Genomic DNA, 22,083 nt, shown 5'->3' with positions numbered 1-22,083 from the left:
TCATCCTCCAGTGCTCACCTGAGACCTGTCCTGGAGCAGGGACACCTGAACCTCCAGGGAATGCTGATTTGGGATGTCCGGGATGGATCCTGGAGCACATTTGGGATGCTCAGGATGGATCCTGGGGCACATTTGGGATGCTCAGGATGGATCCTGGGGCACATTTGGGATGCTCAGGATGGATCCTGGGGCACATTTGGAATGCTCAGGATGGATCCTGGGGCACATTTGGGATGCTCAGGATGGATCCTGGGGCACATTTGGGATGCTCAGGATGGATCCTGGGGCACATTTGGGATGCTCAGGATGGATCCTGGGGCACATTTGGGATGCTCAGGATGGATCCTGGGGCACATTTGGGATGCTCAGGATGGATCCTGGGGCACATTTGGGATGTCCGGGATGGATCCTGGGGCACATTTGGGATGCTCAGGATGGATCCTGGGGCACATTTGGAATGTTTGGGATGGATCCTGGGGCACATTTGGGATGCTCAGGATGGATCCTGGGGCACATTTGGGATGCTCAGGATGGATCCTGGGGCACATTTGGGATGCTCAGGATGGATCCTGGGGCACATTTGGGATGTTTGGGATGGATCCTGGGGAACATTTGGGATGCTCAGGATGGATCCTGGGGCACATTTGGGATGCTCAGGATGGATCCTGGGGCACATTTGGGATGTTTGGGATGGATCCTGGGGCACATTTGGGATGCTCAGGATGGATCCTGGGGCACATTTGGGATGCTCGGGATGGATCCTGGGGCACATTTGGGATGTTTGGGATGGATCCTGGGGCACATTTGGGATGCTCAGGATGGATCCTGGAGCACATTTGGGATGCTCAGGATGGATCCTGGGGCACATTTGGGATGTTTGGGATGGATCCTGGGGCACATTTGGGATGCTCAGGATGGATCCTGGGGCACATTTGGGATGCTCAGGATGGATCCCGGGGCACATCTGGGCAGCACAATTCTCTGGGAGCGTCACTCATTCTCCAGCCAGACGGGAACGATTCCATCCTCAGTAATGAACACCACAATCCTCATTAAGTGCCACCATCCCTCACGTGAAGGCCGGAAAGGGCCTCAACACATTCCCAAATATCTCCAATTCTCCCTCAGGTCCTACCGGAGCTACGGCAGCGCTCAGGCACTCGCTGTCACGGAAATCCTGGGGCTTCTGCTCAAACCAATCACGGCATGGGCACGAAAGAAGCCCCCTTGTCAGATTATTTCTTTCTCTGTCCTCGAGATGCGGCAACTGAGAGGCGTTTCAAAAGCCTTTATTTCATTCTCAGTCTCATGCGAAGGGTGGGATGATACAGATGTTAGAATTCCCCCCATCACAGTCAGACGCCGAACCATTTCCTGATTACAGCACGTTAAAAGTGTTGTTTTGGCCCATCGGCTTTTGCCACACCGTGCTGCTAATGCCTTAAAGCCAATCACCTAAAATTCCCCCTCGTGGGTCCCACTGCAGTGCACCTTTCACGGTTCCGCCTCTCCAAGACACCTGGTCCTGTCTGCAAGGCCACCGTCTGAAACTCGATTCCTGTTCCGTTTCTCTCTCAACAACGCCCGTCCTGCCCCACGACATCTCTAAGTCAGGAGAACATCGCCTGGGGTTCTCTCTCGAGGAGAACGAAGAGAGACGCTTCTTGTCTTGGTCAGCACGGGAAAGGCAAAAAGAGAGACCAGAAGATAAGGCAGAAGATAGTGAAATAGATAATGTAGAAGATAATGTAAAAGATAAACCAGAAGATAAAGCAGAAGATCAACAAGAGGATAAACCAGAAGATAATACAAGAAGATAAACCACGAAATAAGGTAAAAGATAAACTGGAAGATGAACCAGAAGATAAACCAGAAGATAAGGCAGATGAACCTGAAGATGAACCAGAAAATAAGGCAGAAGATGAACCAGAAGATAAACTAGAAGATAAACCACAAGAAAAGGCAAGAAGATGAACCAGAAGATAAACTGGAAAATAAGGTAAAAGACGAACCAGAAGATAATACAAGAAGATAAACCAGAAGATAAACCAGAAAATAAGGTAAAAGATAAACTGGAAGATGAACCAGAAAATAAGGCAGAAGATAGTGTAATAGATAATGTAGAAGATAATGTAAAAGATAATGTAGAAGATAAGCCAGAAGATAAACCAGAAGATCAACAAGAGGATAACCAGAAGATAATACAAGAAGATAAACCAGAAAATAAGGTAAAAGATAAACTGGAAGACAAACCAGAAGATGAACTAGAAGATAAACCAGAAGATAAACCAGCAAATAAGGTAAAGGATAAACCAGAAAATGAACTAGAAGATGAATCAGAAGATGAACCATAAGATAAGCGAGAAGATAATACAAGAAGATAAACCACAAGAAAAGGCAAGAAGATAAACCAGAAGATAAACCGGAAAATAAGGTAAAAGATAAACTGGAAGATGAACCAGAAAATGAACCAGAAGATAAGGCAAAAGATAAACCAGAAGATGAACCAGAAAAGAAGGTAAAAGATGAACCAGAAGATAATACAAGAAGATAAACCAGAAGATAAACCAGAAGATAAACCAGAAAATAAGGTAAAAGATGAACCAGAAGATGAACAAGAAGATAAGGCAGAAGACAGTGTTATAGATAATGTAGAAGATAATGTAAAAGATAAAACAGAAGATAATACAAGAAGATAAAACCAGAAAATAAGGTAAATATAAACCAGAAAATGAACTAGAAGATTAATCAGAAGAAAAACCAGAAAATAAGGCAGAAGATGAACCAGAAGATAAACGAGAAGATAATACTAGAAGATAAACCACAAGAAAAGGCAAGAAGATAAACCAGAAGATAAACCAGAAAATAAGGTAAAAGATAAACTGGAAGATGAACCAGAAAATAAACCAGAAGATAAGGCAAAAGATAAACCAGAAGAGGAACCAGAAGATAATACAAGAAGATAAACCAGGAAATAAGGCAAAAGATAAACTGGAAGATGAACCAGAAGATGAACCAGAAGATAAGGTAAAAGATAAACCAGAAGATGAACCAGAAAAGAAGGTAAAAGATGAACCAGAAGATGAACCAGAAGATAAGGCAGAAGACAGTGTAACAGATAATGTAGAAGAGAATGTAAAAGATAAAACAGAAGATCAACAAGAGGATAAACCAGAAGATAATACAAGAAGATAAACCAGAAAATAAGGTAAAAGATAAACCAGAAAATGAACTAGAAGATGAATCAGAAGATGAACTAGAAGATAAACTAGAAGATAATACAAGAAGATAAACCACAAGAAAAGGCAAGAAGAGGAACCAGAAGATAAACCAGAAAATAAGGTAAAAGATAAACTGGAAGAAGAACCAGAAAATAAACCAGAAGATAAGGCAAAAGGTAAACCAGAAGATGAACCAGAAAATAAGGTAAAAGATGAACCAGAAGAAGGAACCAGAAGACAAGCTGGGTCAGCACTCCGGAGAGGAACCTCGGATGAACCCCTTGGTGCTCCCGAAGCCCCCGGCGGAGCAGCAGGAAGCAATCCCTGAGGCACAGCTTGAATCCTCTGCAGTCTCTGGGAGACACTTCCCACTGAGCTTCCAGCCTCCTGCCAGCCCTCCGGGACCTCGTGCCACTTCTTTGCTGAGAGCAGCTCCTTCCAAGCCCAGCCTCCATCCCGAGGGTTCCCAGACTCCCAGGAAACCGTTTCCCCAGCCCCAGAAGCAAAGCAGAACTTCTCACTTCTCAAACATTTTTTTTTTCCCCCATGGCAGCTGGCAAATCCCTTCCCCGGCTTCTCATCCAACTTGGACAAAATTGCCGCAGAGAATCCCTCCCGCTCCCCTCCCCGCCGCCCTTCCCCGTGCGAAGCGATCCCGAGGGAGGGATGGTTCCATGGGGACCCCCTGCTGGATTGCATCTGATTTCCCTCCTAAGCATGGAATGGGGAAGCGTCTCGAGGGCTGCGGCTGCGACCTCCGTACAGCTCTTTTGTCAAGTGCCATTTCATTAAAAAATCAGCCTTTTAACTGTGGACACATTTCAACCTCACCAAATCTGCTAATTATTGACAGTTGGTGAAGAGGAGATTTCACTTGTTCCTCCTGTTAAACTGCATCTAATTAGTAATTACTGGTTCACTGTCATCTTTGCTGCAATAATCCCACTGCACATTGGCTCATTAACCTTTTGCTTTTCTAAAGCAGCCTGCCAACAAGATGAAGGCTAAAACAGATTGGAAAACAATAGCTCAGCCTTGGATTTTAGGCTGTTTATTCCCCTTGTCCTGGAGATCCAAAAGGAAGATTATTTTTAAGGAAAGGCTGGAACCGGCCTCATTCCGGAAGACGCCTCGGTCTGCGTTGAGCATCACCCAAAAAAAAAAACGCTCTTTAAACTTTCCCCAAGGTGAGGGCAGGGGTGCTCAGGTGGCTGAAGGTTTCTCTGCCATTCTCCATTTCTCCATCTCTCCATTTCTTCATTTCTCCACATTTTTTCCGTTTCTCCATTTCTCCATTTCTCCATATTTCTCCATTTCTCCATTTCCCCACATTCTTCCATTTCTCCATTTCCCAATTTCTTCATTTCCCTATATTTCTCCATTTCTCCATCTCTCAATTTCTTCATTTCTCCACATTTTTTCCGTTTCTCCATTTCTCCATTTCTCCATATTTCTCTATTTCTCCATATTTTTCCATTTCTCCATTTCTCCATTTCCCCACATTCTTCCATTTCTTCATTTCCCAATTTCTTCATTTCCCTATATTTCTCCATTTCTCCATCTCTCCATTTCTTCATTTCTCCACATTTTTTCTGTTTCTCCATTTCTCCATTTCTCCATTTCTCCATATTTCTCTATTTCTCCATTTCTCCATTTCTCCATATTTCTCCATTTCTCCATTTCCCCACATTCTTCCATTTCTCCATTTCCCCATTTCTTCATTTCCCCATATTTCTCCATTTCTCCATCTCTCCATTTCTTCATTTCTCCACATTTTTTCCATTTTTCCATTTCTCCATATTTCTCCATTGCTTCATTTTTCCATTTCTCCATCTCTCCATTTCTCCATATTTTTCCATTTCTCCATTTCCCCACATTCTTCCATTCCTCCATTTCCCTATATTTCTCCATTTCCCCATTTCTCCATTTCTCCATTTCTCCATTTCTCCATATTTCTCCATATTTCTCTATTTCTCCATTTCTCCATTTCCCCATTTCTTCATTTCCCCATATTTTTCCATTTCTGCACATTTTTCCATTTCTCCATATTTCTTCATTGCTTCATTTTTCTATTTCTCCATCTCTCCATTTCCCCACATTCTTCCATTCCTCCATTTCCCTATATTTCTCCATTTCTCCATTTCCCCATTTCTCTATTTCCCCATATTTCTCCATTTCTCCATCTCTCCATTTCTTCATTTCTCCACATTTTTCATTTCTCCATTTCTCCACATTTTTCCATTTCTCCATTTCCCCACATCTCCATATTTTTCCATTTTCTCCATTTCTCCACATTTTACCATTTCTCCATTTCCCCATATTTCTCCATTTCCCCATGTTTTTCCATTTCTCCACATTTTTCCATTTCTCCACTTTTCCATTTCCCCCATATTTCTCCACTTTTCCATTTCCCCATATTTCTCCACGTCTCCATTTCTCCATATTTCCCCATATTTCTCCACTTCTCCACTTCTCCATTTCCCCATATTTCTCCACTTCTCCATTTCCCCATATTTCTCCACGTCTCCATTTCTCCATATTTCCCCATATTTCTCCATTTCCCCATATTTCTTCCACTTCTCCACTTTTCCATTTCCCATATTTCTCCACCTCCCCATTTCCCCATATTTCTCCACTTCTCCATTTCCCCTTATTTCTCCACTTCTCCATTTCCCCGTATTTCTCCACTTCTCCACTTCTCCATTTCCCCATATTTCTCCACTTCTCCATTTCCCCGTATTTCTCCACTTCTCCATTTCCCATATTTCTCCACTTCTCCATTTCCCCATATTTCTCCTTTCCCCATATTTCTCCACTTCTCCATTTCCCCATATTTCTCCACTTCTCCATTTCCCCATATTTCTCCACTTCTCCATTTCCCCATATTTCTCCACTTCTCCATTTCCCCATGTTTCTCCACTTCTCCATTTCCCCGTATTTCTCCACGTCTCCATTTCCCCGTATTCCTCCACGTCTCCATTTCCCCGTATTTCTCCACGTCTCCATTTCCCCGTATTCCTCCACCTCCCCACCTCTCCCCGGGCCCTATCCCTCGTTATCCCCGCCATCCCACACGAGCTCCTGGGCGGGAGCCGTCAGGAGGAGCCGGGCCCACGGGGCAGGAACGGCGGCGGAGCAACCCCGCGCTCCTTTCTTCTGCCGCTACACTGAATTTCATTTGCACCAGTCCCATTTTCGGGTTGGAGCTGTCACAGCTGTTTCCATTGGCAGCGCATAGCTGAGTAGGAGTTGTCAGTGGGGATGCTGCGGGATTGGGAGAGGGAAGAGATTCCCCGGGGGGCATGGGAGGCAGTTGGAGGTTGTGGGATAAATGCATTAACTACACGTTTCTCCCAAACTTAGCGGCGGCGAATTACTCAAGGCGCGTTTGATGGGTTTCGGGTCCCGCAGTTAGCACCACCCTGGGATGACAAGAACGTTTCTCAGCAGCTCCGGCGTGAGTATTCCCAAGGATCCGTGCTTTCGTGGCTGATACGAGGGGTTTATTTTTATCACGTTCTCTTTAAAGCCATAATTTCTAGAAACAAGCTGCCGTTCTGGAGCACCGCTGCAGAAATCCGAGCGGAGTTTCATCCCTCCGAGCCCCAGGGCTCTGCCAGGGCTGGATATCGACCCAAAAAAAGGCTCAGGGTGGGTAAATGTACAAATTCCCTCACCTGCAGAATTCCCTTTCCCTGACATCGGTGCCTCTGCCGAGCTCTGATCTCACCGGGGTTGTTGTAAAACAGGAGTAACTCCGGAGCAGCCAAAGCTGACGGGACAAGTGTCACCCCGGTTTTTCTGAGTTTTTTAAAGCCTTTTGATTGTTCATAAAATGGAGTCAGACCTTTTAGCTACTGTACAATATTAGGAGCAGTTTCTGCCTTTCTCACACATGTAACATAAACAAACCCTTTGTTTTTCATTCCCTGTCCTTTGTTTGCATATTTCTAACCTGAAAACAACTGTAACTGACAGTTGGCCTGGCCAGTTGGCTGGGAGGTGAAAACTCCAGAAGCCAATCCACAGCCAGACCCACAAATGTATAAAAAGTAAGAAATAAACAGGCAGAGAGGGGCTCTGGGCTTGGCTCAGCCTTGGGCTCTCTCAGAGGAACTCTCTGCCCTGTGAAATCTCTCGTCTCCGTGTGATTGCTTTGCATTCCCGATCACAGACAAGCATTTATCCAGCAAATTTATTCAAACTATTGCAAGGCTTCGGTTCTGCTGGAAAACCAGTGGTGGGTTTGTGTCACCGAGACACACAAAGCAATCACACGCAGACAAGAGATTTTCGCAGAGCTTCTTGTGATCCAGCTCACAGCTGAAAGAGCGGAGAGAAGAGGAGACCCCTTTGTTTATTTCTTACTTTTTATACATTTGTGGGTCTAGCAGAAGATTGGCTTTTTGGGGTTTCCACCCCTCAGCCTCAGTGGCCAGACCAATTGTCAGTTACAATTGTTTTCATGTTAGAAATGTGCAAACAAAGGACAGAGAATGAAAAACAAAGGATTTGTTTATATTACTTCTGTGGGAAAGGTAGAAAACGGCTCTAATATTCTACAGTAACTCAAAGATCTGACTCCATTTATGAAAATCAAAAGGCTAATAAAGAAACTCAGAAAAACCAGGGTGACAGGTTTGAGCCTTGTTGGGAGAGAGAGGATCAGAGGTGGCCACGCAAACCCCTGGCACAAAACAACCAGGTAATGACCCAGCAGGATCTGTGTTTGCCCCCCGAGTTACAAAAGGTGGTGAGTGTGAGATTTAGGGCAGAATTTGGCTGGCTCACAGCTCCTGTGCTCAGACCGAAGCCGTGGTTTTGGTTGTCTGCGGCTGGTTTGCTCCCCGCGGTGTTTGGTACAGCAGCGTGGCCCCGTCCTGCTGCGCCCGCGACCGAGGCCGTGGGGAAAGCAGAGATCCGTGTTTAAGCACCTCTAAATTCCTTATCTGCCAGGACAGGTGTCACCGAGACACACAAAGCAGCCACATGCAGACAAGAGGTTTTGCAGAGCAGAGGTTTCTCCGTCCAGCTCAAAAGCTGAATCCAGGTGGAGACAGAGCCTCTTTGTTTTATTTCTTATTTTTTATCCATTTGTGGGTCTAGCAGAAGATTGGCTTTTTGGGGTTTCCACCCCTCAGCCTCAGTGGCCAGACCAATTGTCAGTTACAATTGTTTTCAGGTTAGAAATATGCAAACAAAGGACAAAGAATGAAAAAACAAAGGATTTGTTTATGTTACATCTGTGGGAAAAAGGTAGAACTGCTTTTAATATTGTACAATAACTAAAAAGATCTGACTCCATTTATGAAAATCAAAAGGCTCAGGAAAACTCAGAAAAACCAGGGTAACAGACAGAGATCAGTGTTTAAACACCTCTAAAATCTGCCAGGACAGAGCCATGGAATCATTCAGGTTGGAAAAGACTCCAAGGTCATCGAGCCCAACCACTGAAGTTCACGGTCTAGTGATGAGTGCCCAAAAATTCACGGGTTTTGAGAAACACTCCTTGAAGGGAGGCTTGGATTTACCAACCGGAAATGGATCCAGAGAGATTGTTCCAGGTAAATCCCTGTGTTTGCTCCCTTGAGCGTCCCCACAGGAACCTCCAAAGAGATTTTGGAGAGCGGGGGGAATGTCCTTTGGAAACACTCACACATTTACAGAAAATACAAACATAATGGGAAAACAGGCTGGGAGAGCTGGGAATGTTCCCCTGGGGAAGGGAAAAATCCAGGGAATCCTCAGAGTCCCTGAAGGGGTAACAGGAGAGCTGGAGAGGGGCTGGGGACAAGGGCTGGAGGGACAGGACACAGGGAATGGCTTCCAGTGGGAAAGGGGAGATTGGGCTGGGATCTTGGGCATTGGGAATTCCTGTCTGGGAGGGTGGGGAGGGGGTGGGAATTCTGGAATTCCCGGATTTGCTGTGGCTGCCCCTGGATCCCTGGCAGTGCCCAAGGCCGGGTTGGACACTGGGGATTGGAGCACCCTGGGGCAGTGGGAGGTGTCCCTGCCGTGGCAGGGTGGGATTTAGGGTCCCCTCCTGACCCAAACCACTCTGGGATTCTGTGGCACCCATGGAGTGAGCAGAGCTGGATCCAGCTGTGCAGGAGCTGATCCCGTGGAGCAGAGCGGGATCCAGCTGTGCAGGGGGCTGACCCCTGTGTGCAGAGCTGGATCCAGCTGTGCAGGGAGCTGATCCCATGGAGCAGAGCTGGATCCAGCTGTGCAGGGGTCTGACCCCTGTGTGCAGAGCTGGATCCAGCTGTGCAGGGGCTGATCCCATGGAGCAGAGCTGGATCCAGCTGTGCAGGAGCTGATCCCATGGAGCAGAGCTGGATCCAGCTGTGCAGGGGCTGATCCCGTGGAGCAGAGCTGGATCCAGCTGTGCAGGGGTCTGACCCCTGTGTGCAGAGCTGGATCCAGCTGTGCAGGGGCTGATCCCGTGGAGCAGAGCTGGATCCAGCTGTGCAGGGGTCTGACCCCTGTGTGCAGAGCTGGATCCAGCTGTGCAGGGAGCTGATCCCATGGAGCAGAGCTGGATCCAGCTGTGCAGGGGTCTGACCCCTGTGTGCAGAGCTGGATCCAGCTGTGCAGGGGCTGATCCCGTGGAGCAGAGCTGGATCCAGCTGTGCAGGAGCTGATCCCATGGAGCAGAGCTGGATCCAGCTGTGCAGGGGCTGATCCCATGGAGCAGAGCTGGATCCAGCTGTGCAGGGGTCTGACCCCTGTGTGCAGAGCTGTATCCAGCTGTGCAGGGGCTGATCCCGTGGAGCAGAGCTGGATCCAGCTGTGCAGGGGTCTGACCCCTGTGTGCAGAGCTGGATCCAGCTGTGCAGGGGCTGATCCCGTGGAGCAGAGCTGGATCCAGCTGTGCAGGGAGCTGACCCCTGTGGAGCAGAGCTGGATCCAGCTGTGCAGGGGCTGATCCCATGGAGCAGAGCTGGATCCAGCTGTGCAGGGGGCTGACCCCTGTGTGCAGAGCTGGATCCAGCTGTGCAGGGCGCTGATCCCATGGAGCAGAGCTGGATCCAGCTGTGCAGGAGCTGATCCCATGGAGCAGAGCTAGATCCAGCTGTGCAGGGGCTGGTCCCATGGAGCAAAGCTGGATCCAGCTGTGCAGGGAGCTGGTCCCATGGAGCAGAGCTAGATCCAGCTGTGCAGGGAGCTGACCCCTGTGTGCAGAGCTGGATCCAGCTGTGCAGGGGCTGATCCCATGGAGCAGAGCTGGATCCAGCTGTGCAGGGGTCTGACCCCTGTGTGCAGAGCTGGATCCAGCTGTGCAGGGGCTGATCCCGTGGAGCAGAGCTGGATCCCGGCAGGAGGAGCTCAGGCAGGCTCCGGGAGGTTCCTTTTCCCTGGCAGGGCGCGTGGGCAGCGTGCGTCATCCCGGCTGAGCCCTGATGGGCGCTGATTCACGTTTGCACCGCTGAGAACGTCTCAGCTTCCTTCAGAAGGTCACTCCCAACAACGCCGTCCCTTCCAGGACTGCCTGGTGCCTGCAAACCAGCCCTGAGTTTTCCCTCTGGGTTAGAATTCATTCAGCTGCTAAAACCAACGAGATTTGGGATGGCAGACACTGCTCAGGAGGAATCGTGTCACCGCGGAAAGCCGCAATTCCAGGTGGAGGTGTCCCTGGTCATGCCATGAAACCAGAGGGTCTCTAAGGTCCTTCCCACCCAAACCATTGTAGAGCTCCAGGATTTTGGAGGAACGGTGGCAATGTCACCTTTGGGATAAACGAGGCTGGTGGGCTTGCTTCCCTGATTACCCTGCAAGGTTCTTCCTGGAGATAGGGAGGAAATTTCCAGGAGAATTGCACCAGAGATGGTTTAAAGTGGGTGTTGGGAAGGAATTCTTCCTGGAAAGGGTGGTCAGGCACAGGGCTGGGGTGCCCATCCCCGCAGGGATGGCAGAGCCCCGCGCACGTGGCACTTGGGGACACGGCCAGCGGTGGCAGTGCTGCGGGAACAGTCGGGCTCGATGATCTCAGCGGGCTTTTCCAGCCCTGACTGCGCTCTGATTCTCCGGGGAAGGAGCAGAAGGGATGCCGTGTGCCCAAACCTCCTTCCCACGGGCAGGCTGGACCTGCTCCAGCCTCTACCTTGAGCAGGTGCGAGCCCTGGCAGCGCTCCTCAGCCTTTCCCAAACAGATCCCGGGAGCAGAAACTCGGGATCGGAGCATGGAGCTGATGGCCAGGGAGGCTGAGCTCCTGCCAAAAGCACTGCCAGGCTCTGGGGAGCCCGGGAGAGGCAGGGAAATCACACTGCTCCTGCAACTGGGGCTTGTGCAGCTCCTGACTGCAATGCTGTGTCTGCTCCTGATGGAAAGGCTCCAAAAACGATGTTGACTAATTAGAAAAAGTTTAAGGAAGAGCCATATGAATCATTAAATCTTCAGCAAGCACGTCTTTTAGCAAGAGGCTCCAGGATATGAGATAAATTCGGGTTCTTAGGGGGAAGGGACAGTTTTCTCCCAGCCTGGAGACAGCAAGAAGGACAACAGAGAATTCCCAACGTGCCTGTCAGTCGGCACGCGAGTGTAGAGCAAGATTGCCTGGCTGGAAGTCGTGGATAAACCCATCCAGACTGGAAAACCCATGAGTTAACCCTCAGGCAGTGATGCAAACTCCTGATCAGCCCTTCCAGGCGACACGAAAAGAACCTCGTGACAGAGCCCTTGCTTCTGACAGAGGTTTCCTCCCTTAGGAACAGAGACCCGCTCTGGAAATGCAGGGATTTACCAGCAGGAAAAGCTCCAACCGCCAAAACGAACGACTTAGAAACAAATCCACCCGAGCCGTTTGTCCAGCTGCATGGCTCCGGGTGATTGCATCGGTCACTCCCTGTTCCCTGGTTTTCCTTTGCTCACCCCAGGCCCGACTCTTCCCAGGAGGTGAAAAATCAGACGCCTGGTGCCCTGAGCTTTTCGGCCTGCTGATTGTTTGCATTTCTGTAGCGGAGTTTCTCACGGATTGTGGCATAAACAAAGTGATTGTTTTCGCATTCCTCTCTGAGGAGGGACAAGTGATGGGCTTCCAGTGTGACCGGTGGGGTGGAGAGGTGGAAACCTCATCCTGCAATCCCTGGACATTGTCCAGAATCTATATAAATTCGAGGTCGAGAAATAAACCCTCTTCTTCTTTTTGCCCTGACCACAGACTGTGAGTGCCATTCTTTTCGTGTCCTCTAGCGACAGAAGCCCTCAGAGCAGCTCTGGGGAAGAACATCCCCCTCAAAGGGGTGGTCCAGGCTCCTGACCCCGTGGACAGGGCTTGGATTGAATATTTCACCTCCAAGGAAACCCCAGTGTGAGGGAGAGGAGCCTTCACCTGCCCGGTGAGGAGAGCAATACCGAAACCGGCTCCGTCCAGGAACGGAGGAGGACGTTCCCACAGGGACGGGAGAGCTGTCCCGGAGAGAGGCGGCGGATTGTCACCCCCCGTGGGAGCCCCGGACGCGCACTGACCTCGGACATCTGCGGGAAGAGGCTGATGGCCAGGGGCAGGGCCAGGCCGAAGGCAGCGAGGCACACGAGGCTTTGGACCGGGAGAATCATCCGGGGCCGGGACCTCAGGAGCGAAGTTCTGCAAGGGAAAGGCTTGGTCAGAGTGTTATTGTGATACCCAAGGCAATCACATGAGACGAGAGATTTTCGCAGGGCAGAGACATTCTCCGATCCAGCTCAAGCTGAGTCAGGGCGGAGAGCGAGCCTCCTTGTTTATTTCTTACTTTTTATACATTTGTGGGTCTGGCCGAAGATTGGCTTTTTGGGGTTTCCACCCCTCAGCCTCAGTGGCCAGACCAGCCGTCAGTTACAATTGTTTTCAGGTTAGAAATAGGCAAACAAAGGACAGAGAATGAAAAACAAAGGATTTGTTTATGTTACATCTGTGAGAAAAAGGTAGAAAGTGCTTCTAATATTGTACAGTAGCTAAAAGATCTGACTCCATTTTATGAAAATTCAAAAGGCTTTAAAAAACTCAGAAGAACCAGGGTAACAGTCGGAGCATTCCACGGACAGGGAGATGGGCAGGACGCCCGGGATGGGCGCTGCCGCTCCCCGGGACCCTCACCGGGGTCGGGCCCTTCACAGAACGGTGGGATGGGCTGGAAAGAACCTTAGAGGTGATCCCATTCCTGCTCCTGCCAGGGGGACACCTGCCACCACCCCAGGGAGCCCCTCCTTGGACCCTACACTGTTGGAGTCCCGGGAATTCCTTCGGCTGCCCTGGAGGGTCTGGGACCTGGGCAGGGGGGTCTGGGACCCCGGCACAGAGCCCAGAGGGACACTGGCTTTGATCCCAGTCCATGGGAAAGGCTTCCTGCACTGAGAGATGAATTACAGGCCACAGGAGTGTGAAAGATGGGAGTTTAGCTTATCACAGGGTGAGAAACAGTAGGTTTGGGTTTTTAGTATGGAAGTGGATGGGAGCAAGATGGAGGATTTTGAACGTTGTCTCCTGCTTCTTCTTTCTTCTTCCCTCACTCCATTTTCTGCAGTGACGATGGCACAAAGTAGTTTAAGGAGACTGGGTCAAAGCAGGGATGACCTTTTTAGTATAAGTGATAGGTATTGTCAAATAACGATAAATAAAGAACAGGTAACAATTAGTATAAAAGTTAACAACAGCCCCGTTCAAGAGGAGTCGAGGAGTCACCAGATGCCCGAGCAGCTGCACAGACCTTTGCTGGGCACTGAGGAATTTGTAAGATAAGAAACAATAAACGAAGTGTGCAACCTCGAAAAATCAGAACCTGAAGACTCCGTCTCTTTGTTGCATCTGGCTCAAGGCTCTGCAGAGGGCGAAAAGACTCCAAATCCACCTGAACCTCGGAGAAAAAGCCCGACACTACACCTCCTCAGGTCATCACCAACCTGCCCCAGCACAGCCCCAGCTCCACCCCGCCCAGACTGGGGACACCTGCAGCCAGGTGCAGCTGCTGCCCAGCGGGCAGAAGGAAATCAGCTCCTTGGGAGGCACCCGGAGCCCCGGGAGCTTTGGAAAAGGCACAAACAGCGTCACTGACGGGGCAGCAAAGCCACGGCGCTGGCAGTTTTGGCAATTTTAACAATTTGTTAAAATCCAGCGTCCGCGGTGGGTGACGAGGATGTTTTGATGTCTGCTGTTTATGAGCTCAGGATTCGTGAACATCAAACACCTGAAGATCCCTGCAAGGTCAGGTTCCGGTAATGACCCAAAAGTGACCCCTCTGACGGAATTAACACCGGAAAACCGGGACAAGATTCAGCTGGGAGCAGCCGGTATATTAAATATAATCCAGGACATCGGGCCCTCAGGCATTTTATCAACGTTAAAAGGGGAAAATATAATTCCTGAAGGATTTATTCCAGAGCCATTTACAAAAAGGATCCCTATCATTCAGCTGAGACCAAAATGGGAATACAAACCAACAACTGGACTGGGAGTTTTGTTGGGAGGTTCAGTGTGTGTGAGCAATGTGGAGAGGGGGTGGATTTGCTGCTGGGGGGTTTGGGGCACAGGGAGAGGCTGGAGCTGTTCCAGGGCAGGTTTAGGAAGGATTTAGGGAAAGGTTCTTCCTCCCGAGGCTCCCCAGGGAATGGGCACGTTCCCAACCCTGCCACAGCTCCAGGAGCCTTTGGACAAAGCTCCCAGGGGTGCCCAGGGTGGGATTGTTGGGGGTCTGCGCAGGAAGTGGGGTTGGATGGACGATCCCCGTGGATCCAGCTCAGGACATTCCACGATTCCACGGTCTCCTGTCACAGCAGCTCTCCTCGGCCAGGAGAGGTGGCACCAAGCCCCCAACACCTCCTCCACTGGGATTAAAGCACTCCCAATCCAAAATTCCCCACTCCAGGCGCTATCCAGCCCTTCCCAGCCCGGGGCTGTCCCTGCCCTGCCTTGGCACACGGGGATGGATCCCAGGCTGGATCCTGGATCACCTCAGCCCTTTGCCGGCTCCAAACGCAGCCGGGGGGATCTGATGAGGAGGAAAATTCACCCCCAGCCCCCTCGCCCTCGCTGAGAGCCCGGGGAGAGCAGGCAGCAGAGCTTAACTCCTCCAGCGTCCCAGCTCCTCCCTAACAAACCCTCGAGACGGAGCTGATCCTATCGATTCGTGCCGTGAAAGTCACGCTTCTGTTCGCCGACGCCGCGCAGCGCAGAGCGCGGCCGCGCCTCAGATCCGCTCAGAGGAGAGAACCCTGCAGGGCTGCGTCACGCCAGGAGAGCAGGGGACGTGTCCAGGGAGGAAAAGTCACCTGTCCCATGAGGAAATGTCACCTGTCCCAGGAGGAAAAGTCACCTGTCCCAGGAGGAAATGTCACCTGTCCCAGGAGGAAAAGTCACCTGTCCCAGGAGGAAAAGTCACCTGTCCAGGGAGGAAATGTCACCTGTCCAGGGAGGAAATGTCACCTGTCCCATGAGGAAATGTCACCTGTCCAGGGAGGAAATGTCACCTGTCCAAAGAGGAAATGTCACCTGTCCCAGGAGGAAATGTCACCTGTCCCAGGAGGAAATGTCACCTGTCCAAGGAGGAGAGCAGGGGACGTGTCCCATGAGGAAAAGTCACCTGTCCCATGAGGAAAAGTCACCTGTCCAAGGAGGAAAAGTCACCTGTCCCAAAAGGAAAGGTCACCTGTCCCAGCAGGAAAGCTCCACACCCTTTAACATCCTCCCTATCCCCGGGATGCCGTGGCTAAACTGTGATTATCCCTGGGACTCACAGGGACAGCTCCTGGAGCTGGGTTTTGCCCTGCTGAAGCTGTGATTATCCCTGGGATGCTCAGGGACAGCTCCTGGAGCTGGGTTTTGTCCTGCTGAAGCTGTGATTATCCCTGGGACTCACAGGGACAGCTCCTGGAGCTGGGTTTTGCCCTGCTGAAGCTGTGATTATCCCTGGGACTCACAGGGACAGCTCCTGGAGCTGGTTTTTGTCCCGCTGAAGCTGTGATTATCCCTGGGATGCTCAGGGACAGCTCCTGGAGCTGGGTTTTGTCCTGCTGAAGCTGTGATTATCCCTGGGACTCACAGGGACAGCTCCTGGAGCTGGGTTTTGCCCTGCTGAAGCTGTGATTATCCCTGGGACTCACAGGGACAGCTCCTGGAGCTGGTTTTTGCCCAGCTGAAGCTGTGATTATCCCTGGGACTCACAGGGACAGCTCCTGGAGCTGGGTTTTGCCCTCCTGAAGCTGTGATTATCCCCGGGATGCTCAGGGACAGCTCCTGGAGCCGGTTTTTGCCCTGCTGAAGCTGTGATTATCCCAGGGATGCTCAGGGACAGCTCCTGGAGCTGGGTTTTGTCCAGCTGAAGCTGTGATTATCCCTGGGACGCTCAGGGACAGCTCCTGGAGCTGGTTTTTGTCCTGTTGAAGCCGTGATTATCCCTGGGATGCACAGGGACAGCTCCTGGAGCCGGTTTTCGCCCTGCTGAAGCCGTGATTATCCCTGGGATGCACAGGGACAGCTCCTGGAGCCGGTTTTCGCCCTGCTGAAGCTGTGATTATCCCAGGGATGCTCAGGGACAGCTCCTGGAGCTGGTTTTCGCCCTGCTGAAGCCGCCGTGATCCGTGAGAGCCCTCGCTGGGACGATCCCAGCAGCAGCAGCTCCCCGGGGCTCAGTTTAGAGCCGAGGCGTCGCTGCCGACACCACCCCTGACATCTTAATTTGGAGCTGCACCCTCCGTAATTACCGCCCTGTCGGGGACCTCATAATCACGGGAGGAAAAACCCCCGCCAATTCAAAGCGATCCCGGGTCCAGCCCCCAGGTGTGACTTCCAGGGGCGCTTCCAGCTCAGGCCAGCTCGAATTACCGGGGCCGAGCTCCTAATTAGGCAGAGTTACGGCTCGATTTGAAAAGGAGAGCCGGGCTAATTAACACGTGTGGTGTAATGTCTTAATTGGGACTCAGCCCGGGCGGATTCGTGCGGTTCAGAACAAATGAGCGGTAATTAGCCGAGAGGTCCGGTTTTCTCCCGTCGCCGGGATCCCCGCGCCCGGCTCGGCGAGGACGGGGAGTTAAAGACGGCGTTTTGCGAGCTGTCAGCCGCGGCGCGAATCCCTCTTTGCACCCATTAACCCCCCGTCGGAAGGGAGCGACGAGGGGCTTCCGAAGGCTGTCACCGCGGAGGATCCGCGCGGGCTGGGAATAAAATAAATGGAATGAATGCCGGTTTGGCCGGGAGGGACGGAGCTGGCGCCGCTGCCGAAGGGTTGGGTCAGGGAAAGGGGAGGCGTGAACCTTCAGAGCCCAACTCCTGGAGCCTAAAAAACCCCTCAGGGTGAGGAAGGAGGGAGGTCACCCCGTCCAGCCTGCCTGGAGCGCCGAATTCAGGGTTGTGTCCGGTCGGATTCTGAGTATCTCCGAAGATGCTCAAAGAAGAGAGGTTAAAAACTGAATTACTGAACATCTCCAGGGATGTTCAGAAAGCAGAGGAAGGTTTTGAACGTCTCCAGGGATGTTCAGAAAGCAGAGGAAGGTTTTGAACGTCTCCAGGGATGTTCAAAAAGCAGATTTATCGACAAGAGCAAACCCCACCCCACCATAACTCCGTGGAAGCGTTGGTGCTGTTCTGCAGAACAGGAGTTTTGGAGATGTCACCCCACGCACAGGACAGGAGCAGCTTTGGGATCAAGCCCTGGCTCAGATTGCCCGACAAGGAGTTGGGAAGTTTGCACCACACTGGAAAGCTGCAGGAGGATGAGAGAGTCATGGAATGGTTGGGGTTGGAAGGGACCTTAAAGCCCATCAGGGACAATTCCACTGCCCCAGGCTGCTCCAATCCCAATGTCCAACCCGGCCTGGGACACTGCCAGGGATCCAGGGGCAGCCACAGCAAACCTGGGAATTCCTGTGCCAGGGCCTGCTGCCAGGAATTCCTTCCCAAGATCCGATCCAAACCTGCCCTCCCTCAGCCTGAGACCATCTCCCCTTGTCCTTTCACACCCTGCTCTCGGGAAAAGCCCCTCCCCAGCCCCTCAAAACCCCCTTTAACGTGTTTATTTTATTTTACTGCCCCCCCAAATTTATAACACAACATTTCTGGCCCGTCTCATTGGCTCCCCTGACCTTTGGATGGCGAAGAACGGGGAAATTCTGCCACACCTCCCCTCCTCCTCTTCCTCTTTTTTTCTTCAAGCTTTGTTCCTCCACCCCTTGAAACCTCCCCAAAGCCTCTTCCTCCTGCAGTTTCCCTTCACAGCTTTTGCTGGGGAGAGCCTGGAAGAGGCAGGAAGGCTCCGGGAATGCTCAGCCGAGCGCTCAGCCGTCCGCAGGTGCCGGCACACGCAGGCAGTGCACCTGCTGCGCAGAGACGGGGCGTTGGAGCTCTCATAAACACACCTTCGTTCAACTTTCATCGCAGCCTTCATTAGTGGTTTGAATTTTGCATAATTTGGCAGCTGCCTCTGGCGTTTTTCAGGAGGTGCCGTAATTTATTCCATATGGAAGTCAAGGCGCTGCACTCCCAAGGAGCTATCGGGTGCGCTGAACCGGGGCTGTATTTGTCGGGGAGGAGGTGTCGGATGCTAAGCTAAACATGACAGGAGCGAACCCGAGTCTCCCAGCTGACAGATTCTGTGGGGTTTCTCTGGTGCTCGCCGTCAGCAGGTTCAGAGCAGCGCAGACACCGCGAGACGCCGGCGGGGAGCGCCGGGGATGGATCTCGGGGATCCTCGGGGATCCTCGGGGATCACAGACTCCTCAGGACACACCTCGGGTTCGCCACGGGAGTTTGGGATCCCCGTTCTGCCCAGACCTTCCCAGAGCCTCTCTGCTCTCTTCCCGAGCTTTTCCCGCCGGTTTTGGGGTCATTTTGGGAAATCGGGGCTCCAGCAGCTCTGCTGTCCCGCCCAGCCAGGCCACCGCTGTCCTCAGCTCGCAGCTCCGGCCCCCAGGGCACGGCAGAGGCAGAACGAGGGAGGCTGGGGGCTTCTCCTGCTTGACTGACACCATTAAAGGAGCAGTTTCCGTGTTTACTCCGGGAACAGCCCCAGCAGTTGAAGGTGTCGCTGCCGGCAGCTGCTGAGCCCAAACAAACCCCACCCAGGGCCGAGCTGGATGGGGGCCTCTGGAGGAAAAGCACCTGTGGGTGGGAGCACCCCGTGCTCACGGCGGGGAAATCTCCAGGAGAAGTCCCCGGGCCTCGCCCCAGTTCTGCAGTGACAAACGCGGCTCCAGCAGAGGGAAATGCCCTTCCAGCACCGCACAGCACTGGCCAGGCCCCGGGAAAAATCCCTTTTTCCCGGTGCCACGGGGTTTAGCTCAGCCAGAGCAGCTCTGCAGCGTTGATCCAGCCTGGGAGCATCCTGCTTTTAGGGGATTTGCAGGATAAACAGCCCTGGGAACTGCTGCATGAGGTGGATTTGGGGATGAGGAGCTGCAGAAATGCTCCTCTTCCGTGGGCACAACTGCTCTGCTCCCGTCCCTCCCTCAGCTCCTGCCCGCTGCCAGCAGTTCCAGCTTTGCCTCTTCCACAGACACTGTCCAGCCAGCTCCAAGGCCTTCTCCAGAGCATCCTGACATTCCCGAGCTCTCGGAACCCCCTCAGCCCTGCTCTGTGCTTCAGACCCTCCTGAAAGGTCTTCTCTGAGGAGGCCGAAGGTAAGAAGAGCTCAGGTTCTTCACTCTCCACTCAGAGCCCCCCAAAGCGTCCCCAGGCAGACGCTGGAGACGGACTGAGCTGTTACCCCGGTTTTTCTGAGTTTTTTACAGCCTTTTGATTTTCTTAAATGGAGTCAGATCTTTTTAGCTACTGTACAATATTAAGAGCACTTTTCTACCTTTTTCCCACAGATGTAACATAAACAAATCCTTTGTTTTTCATTCTCTGTCCTTTGTTTGCACATTTCTAACCTGAAAAAAATTGTAACTGACAGTTGGTCTGGCCACTGAGGCTGAGGGGTGGAAACCCCAAAAAGCCAATCTTCTGCTAGACCCACAAATGGATAAAAAGTAAGAAATAAAACCAGGAGTCTCTCTCTCCGCCTGGATTCAGCTTTTGGGCTGGACGGAGAAACCTCTGCTCTGCGAAACCTCTTGTCTGCGTGTGGCTGCTTTGTGTGTCTCGGTGACACTGAGCTTCTCCAACTCTCGGCCACGCCGCAGGAGCCAAAAATCCGGGTTCTCCCCCCGCAGGGCTCAGGCTTAGAGCTGGCCTGTCCCACACAAAGCCCCTGCAGCTCTGCAAGGGGCAGGGAACTGCAGGAACGCCGCCGGAGGAGCCTTGGATGGCGGCCGGGGAGCGAAGAGCTCCATTTCCCAGATCTCACCGTAACAACCAAACGAAGGATTCTGTCTGGATAGCGGGAATAAAGGGGAATGGGGGCGAAGAGCCCGACCTCCCGCGGCAGATGCCGCTGTCCCCACACCCCGTGTGACACGGAGGCGCCGAAGAATTCCCACTTTCCGCTCCGTGCCGCGCCAAGAGTCGCCCTCATCCCGCGGACGCCGCCGAGCCAATTATTTTTTTTTTTTCCCCCCCGCATCGAAGTCGCCAGCGCGGATATTATTTATAAAGCTTCAATGAGGATACATCTGCACGAAATAACTGACACCGTGTTCCCTGCGTGGCATATGCAGGCTGAAAATAAACATTGATTCTATACGTTCGCCGCTCCAACAGAGCGTCCAAGCAGCAGGAAATGCATGAAACATGGGGAAGAATGGGAGCGCGGCAGTGGGAGGGAACATGGAATCACTTGGAGAGCAGGGAAGGCGGCCCTGGGAGTTAAAATACACAGCAGGCAAGAGACGAGAGGAGCCAAGAGAGCTGAAAAAAATGGCACAAGAGACGGGAGAGGCAGCTGGGGGAGTTAAAACATGCAGATGGAGAGATGGCTGGGAGAGAGGAAAGACCTGGATCCGAGCGGAGAGACGGCGACCGGGAACTGGCCACTTAAAATAACTTTGGGAGCAGCGAGGTGCAGACGAGGCGGGGAGAATTCCCGGGATCTGAAACCCTGCTGGGAGCAGGGGCTGGGCCCTGGAGGGGCGGGAGCACCGTCACCCACCCGCACCCGGGATCACCCCGGGCACGGGAATGGTCCTCTCCTTCCCACATCCCAAATTCAAACTGCTCGGAGGAATTGTTCCCCTAATTCCCACAATCCCGAATGCAAATCCGTTGGAGGAATTGTTCCTTTCCTTCCCCACAATCCCCAATGTAAATCCATTGGAGGAATTGTTCCTTTCCTTCCCCACAATCCCAAATGCAAATTCACTAAAAGAATCGTTCCCTGCTTCCCAAAATACCATATATAAATATATATAAATATATATTTTTGTAAATATATACATATAAATCCATTGGAAGAATCACCCCCTTCCTTCCCACAATCCCATATATAAATCCATTGGAAGAATCATCCCCTACTTCCCACAATCCCAAATGCAAATTAATTGGAGGAATCACCCCCTTCCTTCCCACAATCCCGTATATAAATCCATTGGAAGAATCATCCCCTACTTCCCACAATCCCATATATTAATCCACTGGAAGAATCATCCCCTACTTCCCACAATCCCAAATGCAAATCCATTGGAGGAATTGTCCCCTCCTTCCCACAATCCCAAATGCAAATCCATTGGAGGAATTGTCCCCTCCTTCCCACAATCCCATATATAAATCAATTGGAGGAATTGTTCCTTTCTTCCCCCACAATCCCAAATGCAAATCCAGTGGAGGAATCACCCCCTTCCTTCCCACAATCCCAAATGTAAATCCACTGGAAGAATCATCCCCTACTTCCCACAATCCCATATATTAATCCACTGGAAGAATCATCCCCTACTTCCCACAATCCCAAATGCAAATCCATTGGAGGAATTGTTCCCTCCTTCCCACAATCCCAAATGCAAATTCATTGGAAGACTCATCCC

At 51.5% G+C, this 22,083-nt stretch overlaps 1 long non-coding RNA gene across 1 annotated transcript in view; it reads right to left on the bottom strand.

The window, feature by feature from the left end:
• The window catches only part of LOC120766107 (uncharacterized), a 28,094-nt gene extending 15,286 nt beyond the window's left edge, over positions 1-12,808 (bottom strand). Inside the window, exon 1 of the long non-coding RNA XR_005704578.1 lies at positions 12,691-12,808. This is a non-coding gene — a long non-coding RNA (uncharacterized LOC120766107). The remainder of the gene's footprint in view (positions 1-12,690) is intronic.
• Between the last annotated feature and the right edge of the window lie 9,275 nt (positions 12,809-22,083).

Source organism: Hirundo rustica (assembly GCF_015227805.2).
Source record: "Hirundo rustica isolate bHirRus1 chromosome 5 unlocalized genomic scaffold, bHirRus1.pri.v3 SUPER_5_unloc_3, whole genome shotgun sequence".
Lineage (NCBI taxonomy): Eukaryota > Metazoa > Chordata > Aves > Passeriformes > Hirundinidae > Hirundo > Hirundo rustica.
This window is presented reverse-complemented; position numbering and strand designations above follow the sequence as displayed.